Here is a 6,621-nt window from a genome sequence, read left to right as displayed (position 1 = left end):
TCTATCCTCCCTAGGCAGCTAGTACATACACATGCAGACAAAACATTTCAGGCATATGAAATCATGTTTTAAGCAGACAAAGTTTTTTAATTTAAAAACAAAGTGGTAAGACAAGGACTGAGGAAGACATCCAACACTGACATTGCTTTCACATATCAAGGAACATGTACTTCATACAAAAGAAGTGTAATCTAAAAATGGTTCCCTAATGATGCCTCCAAAGTGCTTTTATGTTGCAAATATACCCATTTTGTAGAATCCATGCCTCAAATGTTAATAATAAATGGGATAGTATGACCAAAGCCATCAAAGGAAAAAAAATCAGAATGAAAGCAATGTATTTGGAACTGATATATAAAAGCACCACTCAGGAAAAAAACAGTTCAGTTTAAATCAGTACCTCAAATCTATAACATGAATTAGCCGTGGTTTTCCACAAAAAAAACTAACAATATATACCAAATACCAAAGGGGGATTTATTAGCATGGCTTACAGGCTGTGTGGTACTGTAGTCCAACAATGGCTGTTGTGACAAAGGCTTGAGAATCCAGCTCATCCACAAGGCTGGACGCCTCTGTAGTCACAATCTGGAGCTGAAGTCCTAGAGAATTCCTGGAGAGTTGCTGGTCTTTAGTCTCTGTTGGAATTTGGAAGAAGCTGGATGTAACACTGGCCTCAGCAAAAGAACAAATGAATTGCCTTATACAGTGAGGCCAAGTACACAAAGAGCAAAGCTATTTTGGACATGCTTCTGTTTGGGTTGCCACCAGAAAGTGTGACCCAGATTTAAGGGTGGGCCGTCCTGCTTCAAAATCTGGTTACGGAAATCCCTCACAGGCCAGCCCAGCAACTTGGGTTTTACCTGACTTCAGCTGTAATCAAATTAACAACCAAGATTAGCCATCACAGATATATGAGAAGGTTTAACTATACCAAACTTGGCAAAGTAATAATGATATAATATTTAAAAGTATGATGATACACTGTAAGTAGTAGTACATGCCTTTAGTCCCAGCACTTGAAAGGCAGAGACTGAGTTCCAGAACAGCCAGAGCTATGTTGTGAGACCCTGTCTTGAAAAAATTAAAAAAGATTAAAGAAGTGTGTTTGTTGTTAAATTTCTAAAGACTTTTTTTAAAAGGTGACAACCTTCCAGGTCTACAGATAGAAGTTAAGAGTTGCTAGCTGGTCAGTGGTGGTGCACACCTTTAATCCCAGCACTTGGGAGGCAGAGGCTGGAGGATTTCTGAGTTCAAGGCCAGCCTGATCTAGAGAGTGAGTTCCAGGACAGCCAGGGCTACACAGAGAAACCCTGTCTGGGGGCAGGGAGGGGGGGTGTTGCCGCCTGTAAAGGTGTGTTTGCTTTGCATGAGGCCTGGCCTTCCCTCAGTTCAGAGGCCTCTCTGCTCTGTATAGCTGCTGTCTGTGGAGTTTTCTCCTAGGCCAACCCATACCAGTGAGTCAGTAGAACAGGGCTTTGCTGCTGTCAATGAAGTGGCGCTACTGGAAGGAATCTCAAGGAATCACAAAAATCTGTCCTCTTTTCAAAGATGGCCTTGATTGGCCTCTTTCAAATCCACCCGCCTCTGCCTCTGAGGGAATTAAATGCGAGCCATCAAGCCAGTTCATCTTCTATCGGGTATGCTGTATACACCAGGCGGGTACTTTAAAAGAAAAGTCTTAGTTTGGGAGGCTGAAGCCATGGATGCCTAGCCTCCGGTAAAGGTTACGTGGAAGGTGGCAGCCATGATAGAGTGCATGGATAAGGGAGAGAAAAAGAACAGTGAGAACCAATGCCAAGAAGAAAGACATTAACAAAGCAAACAGGTTTCGGAAAACTTGTGGATCCAATGTCAATCTTACACAAAGTATAAAATGAAAATTACAGGGCTAGAGAGATGGCTCAGCAGTTAAGAGCACTGACTGCTCTTGCAGAGGTCCCGAGTTCAATTCCCAGCAACCACATGGTGGCTCACAACCATCTGTAATGAGATTCGATGCCCTCTCTGATGTGTCTGAAGACAGCTACAGTGTACTCACATAAAATAAATCTTAAAAATTAAGGAAAAAAAGTCCTAGATGGAAATAGTAAGTTCAAATAGCAAGATGTTAAAAATGGTGTGACACAAATTGAAACATGTAAGGCCAGGTTAATATAAGAATATCTGCGTAAACCAGTTAAACTTTATCCTGAGAGTTTCGCTGTGCTCTGTAGACCAGGCTGGCCTCAAATCAGATCCACCTGCCTCTGCCTCCCTTGTGCTGGGATTAAAGATGGGTGCCATCTCTGCCCAGTTTTATACATTCTTTTTGAGACATATTCAAACCTACAGTTCAGCTGAACTATTAAGTACACGCATACACTTGAGAAGCTGGTGAAATGGGTCAGTGATAAAGCCACTTGCCACTAAATCTGACAATCTGAGTTCAATCCCTGGAACCCCCACTGGTAGGTGGAGAGAGCCAAGACCTACATGTGGTCCACCAACCTTCATACATGCCCACACATACACAAATTACATGTTAAACTCCAAACCAGAAACAAGATTTGCCGCTTTGAACAAACACACATGCAAGTGGAGTAGGGTGCAGTGTGGGTAGGAAACACGAGTCTGCATTTCTCACCGCCTCGTACAGAAGGCCATGCCCAGAAATCCCCACCTTCTCTTCTCTGAAGCTCTAGCTGTCAGGGAACCTGCTGAGTAGACCACAATACCGTGGATTCAGATCCCCCTGTCTCTGGATTAAAGTGTCTGTCACTGCTGTCACCAGCCTACTCTACTCCCTTTTCACCCCTCCCCCTCCCACCCTACCCCTTCTCCTAACTGGCCTAGTTTTAAGTTACTGTCATATCAGCCTTGAGGACTAGACAGTCTTTTGCAGGGGAGCAGAGTCAGCAGATACCTTTAGGTTTTCCAGCAAACGTTTGGTTTTTCCTTTATTCCGAAGGGGCTGTTGCTGCCTAGACTTTTTTTCAACCTTTTTTTTAAATACCCTAAAAATGTTAATCTACTGTTTGTTGGCTTCAGTAGTCTGCGGTTCTGTGATCTGCTTCCTCAGAATGACTAATACTGCTGCACACCAGGCTGGAATGGCAACCAGGAGCCCTGAAAGGGTGGGGTCTGCAGGATCCTCTGAGAGAGGGCGTGGCGGGGGCGTGGCTTCTCCAAGGATTTTACTGTTACAGCTCTTTTAGATGGCATTCAGTGAAACAGCCTGTGCGTGTACACTATTCAGGGTAGACGGGCTGTGTGTGAACCTTGGAGAGTGGGAAGTAGTTTTCAGGGTGAATGTAAGTCACTGGCTGGAGTTTTAAAGTACTGGGAAGGCCTCCCTTGCTGGCAGGTTCTCCTGGTGGGGCGGGGCTTGAACTTCTGATTTGCCTACTTGATTTCCCTCAGATAAAGGAGAAGGTCAGAGGAGCTCCCTGGGCATGGGAGATGACAACCTTAACTATCAGGGCTTCCCCACCGTGGTCTGTGATCAGAGACTGTATTACATCTTCCTGAAGACCCCTTTACCTAAGTCACTTCTCTTTAGCTTTTAAAGATCCTTTTTTGCATGTGTCCTCTACCGTTGTTCACTGGCCCAGTATGAGTCCCTGGGAGTTTAGCATGCTGTTGTGGGATCGACCTTTGGGGATAAGCATGCCAACACCAGAGAAGAGTAGATGAAATATCGTCAGGAGCTGCCAGAACAGGACCAGGAGAGCTCCCGAAAGGCCTCGGTGCTGCATCCAATTGCAATTCTCAGGTTATGCTCTAATCCACAAGGTAGGGTGGCAAGCAAGAGCTGCCAGGGAGCAAGGAACGCCGCGCTTGGCAAAGGCAGCACAGACCGTGTTTTAATGACTTAATACAACACAAAATCAGTCTGTAATTGGTCTTTCTTTCCTACCTTACGTTTTCAACGCTATGACTTTTTCCTTCCTGGATTTCACACTTAGGAGGGTTTCAGGCATATCTTCAGTAATGTCTGTTGAGACTGCCATCTGTAACACTGAGCTCTTTTATAAATACTTGAGAACAGAAAGCAGGGTAGGAAGTCTGAAGTGTTCCGTCGGCCTTTATGACAGAAGAGGCAGCTCTGCCATGAGGAGAGGCTGGGCAGGGACACAAGGCAGGGGCGCAGGGCAGGGGCGCAGGGCAGGGCACGGCAGGGGCCTTGGCGGACAGGGAGAGCAGATGTTTCAGCTTACAAAGGCAGTGAGCTGGGGCTGGACCCCGGTCATTTAAGTGCCCTGGGATTAAGTGCCAATTTTATTGGCAGCTAGTAGGTCCTGATGGGGTGGTAGAAAAGCCAGTATTTCTGTTGCTGCATCTAGTTTAACTATGTGGGACAGAGGGACAGGTTGCAGATGCAAACTGTTTCCAGTGATACCACCAGAAACAAAGGGAAGAAAGAGTAGCTGGCTGGCAGCTAAGCGCTGTTTGTGTGAAAACATGGCCTGCTCACTGAGTGCTGAAAGAGAGGCTGGGAGTCTCCTCGCCCAGCTAAAGTCTGATTATCAACATATAAACCAAAGTACCCAGGGATATGGGCAAGCTAATGCAGTCTCTGGAAAGAACCTCACAGGCTCACTATCGAGCACTGTGGCATTCCAACACATCAATTCTTCCCACTGGAATCCACAGATCCAAAGCAATCCCAGTTAAAAGGAACAAACTATCTTTCGAATCTCAGTAAATTAATTCTAAAGTTTATACAAAGAGGCATGAGACCCAGAATCACCAACAAAATTTAAAAAAAAAAAAAAGAATCCCAGGCATGGTGGTGTACACCTTTAATCCCAGCACTCCAAAGGCAGAAGCAGGTAGACTTCTATCAATTTGGGCCAGCCTGGGCTACACAAGTTCCAGGCCAGGCAGGACTACATAGTGATTCCTTATCTCAAACAAGGCGAAGGGTGATTATGTCCTGACTGATACTTTCTGTAATACTGCTTTGGCCATCGAGACACTTTTTCTTTTGTGGTGCTGGGAACTGAATCCATGCTAGGTAACTTCTCCTCCACTGAACTACACTACTAGCCTTTAGTTGGATGATTGGTTTGAGCCCGGGTTAAAATGTAGCACAGGCAGTCCTCCAGTCTCTGCCTTCCAAGTGAGAGTGGTGTTGGGCATCAGTGTCTCTCATACCTGGCTTGGGGTGGAAGGACAACAGAACAGGGAGTCCAACAGCATATCCCAACAGCATATCCCAACAGCATATCCCAACAGCATATCCCAACAGTATATCCCAACAGCATATCCCAACAGTATATCCCAACAGCATATCCCAACAGCATATCCCAACAGTATATCCCAACAGTACCACTGATCAATGTTGGCAAAATAAACACAAAATGCAGCGTGTGTTACTTTAATCATCTGAGCCCAGACACCTGACAAAAATCAACCCAAAGGAGGAAAGACACTACTTAGCTCAGTCTGAGCCCAGGGCTGGTGGCCATGTTCGTTTTTTCCTTTTATTTCTCCTATGCCCTTTTATGAGAGGTTGGGTCTTCCATACCTTGGCACGTCTTTCTGGAAATATCCAGTGGTGTCTCTCAATCTATATAGACAAAACAACCATAATATATGTATCCATATATATAATGTATATATATATATAAGTATGTGATACACACACTCACAATTAAACTGGCAGAAAAACAGCCTTTCAATGAAAGATCCTGAATTACTGGATAGCCACATGGAAAAAAAAAAAAAGACAAAACAACAAACCTGCACACAGACTTTAACATCCTTCATAAAAATGAACTGAAACTGGATTATAGACCTCAATATAAAACACCAGGGCCAGAAAGTTGGCTCAGTGAAAAGACCACGCTTACCTCCAAGCCTGACCCTGTGAGTCCAAACCTTGGAGTCCATACACTGGAAAGAGAACCAGCTCCTGCAAACTGTCTTCTGACCTACATTCCTCCACTAAACAAGATAAATTACTAGGGATCATAGAGATTTTAAATGACCCTGGATTAGGGTGTGAGTGTGCACGTGTGTGCATGCATGAGCAATGCTTGTGTGTGTGTGTGTGTGTGTGTGTGTTGGTACATCAAGACTAAACCCAGAACCTGGTGTGTGCCAGATCAGTACTCTACAACTGAGCACATCCCCTATCCCTGGTAGTAATACTTTTATAATTTATCCATTTTTATTTTATGTACATTGGTGTTTGAGGGTGTCAGATTCCCTGTAACTGGAGTTACAGACATGTGGGTGCTTGGAATTGAACTCAGGACCTTCAGAAGAGAACCCAGTGCTCTTAACTGCTGAGCCATCTCTCCAGCCCCATCCCCACCCACATACTTCTTTTTTTAACACCAAAGGCATAATATACAAAATAATTGAGAAGCAGGGTTTTATTAAAAGTTAAAAAAATGTTTCAGCTTTGAAAAACTGTCAACAATGAGAGAACAAAAAGGAGAATTAAAATCTGGTAGATGATTGATCCAAAATATGTAAGAGGACCTTAAAACTGAATAATCAGAAAACAAACAATCCAGTTTATAGAAATGAACAAACACCAACAATGGAGAAACACAGGTGGCAAGCTTGGAGCAGTGGCAGAGCAGACAGGTCGTGAGTTCAAGGCCACTATTTCAACATTTTCAAACA

At 44.3% G+C, this 6,621-nt stretch overlaps 1 protein-coding gene across 1 annotated transcript in view; it reads right to left on the bottom strand.

Annotated features, from left to right (window-relative positions):
• Positions 1-5,346: 5,346 nt before the first annotated feature.
• Positions 5,347-6,621, bottom strand: part of Chmp3 (charged multivesicular body protein 3) — a 42,425-nt gene continuing 41,150 nt past the window's right edge. Inside the window, exon 7 of the mRNA XM_052173895.1 lies at positions 5,347-5,554. The gene's annotated coding sequence lies outside the window, so the exon portion shown is untranslated. The remainder of the gene's footprint in view (positions 5,555-6,621) is intronic.

This window comes from Apodemus sylvaticus, chromosome 2 (genome assembly GCF_947179515.1).
Source record: "Apodemus sylvaticus chromosome 2, mApoSyl1.1, whole genome shotgun sequence".
NCBI lineage: Eukaryota > Metazoa > Chordata > Mammalia > Rodentia > Muridae > Apodemus > Apodemus sylvaticus.
This window is presented reverse-complemented; position numbering and strand designations above follow the sequence as displayed.